This window comes from Cebus imitator, unplaced genomic scaffold (genome assembly GCF_001604975.1).
Source record: "Cebus imitator isolate Cc_AM_T3 unplaced genomic scaffold, Cebus_imitator-1.0 Scaffold416, whole genome shotgun sequence".
In the NCBI taxonomy this organism is placed as follows: domain Eukaryota; kingdom Metazoa; phylum Chordata; class Mammalia; order Primates; family Cebidae; genus Cebus; species Cebus imitator.
The window spans coordinates 1,744,882-1,745,489 of NW_016107731.1; positions in this window are offsets into that span (position 1 = coordinate 1,744,882).

The following is a 608-nucleotide window of genomic DNA, read 5'->3' on the forward strand; positions in this document are numbered from 1 at the left end:
TCACAGGGCAGGTCCTCCAGGCCTGGGGCTCCAGCCACTCCCAACCAGAGCCACTGAGCTAGCACGAACTCAGCAACTCCCGGGACAGAGCTTCCAGGGGCAACTGAAAGCCTCTCGGCCACTGACTCTACTGTGGAACTGCCCTTGCCACCTTCGATCTGACAAAGGAGCCAAGACATTATTAAGTGCCTTATCCACACTTCCAACAAGCTGCAGTCAGCTCAAGGAGAGGAAGCCAGTCTGTCTCTCACAGGTCCCACACCCCCCCCCCCCGATGACTCATCACCAGAGAGGGAACCCCCGGCTTGGACCCACAGCACAGATCCTCCATCCTGGGCTGACTGCACTGAGTGACTGCTGACCTTCATCTCTCTGAGGTGGAGCCCCCAGGAGTTAAGCAAACAATCCTTGGCCAAAACCACTACTCAGATCTCTTCCTCTGCTGCCTGTAAGCTGGGGGATTAACAAAAACACCGAGATCTCCCCAGAGCTGCAGTGGGCAGCCCAGGAGTGCCAAGTCACGAACTACAGCCAGCACTCAAGGGGGAGAAGAATCCATACTTTCAGACACTGTGAGGGAACATGGCTGCAACTGTGAGAAAACACAG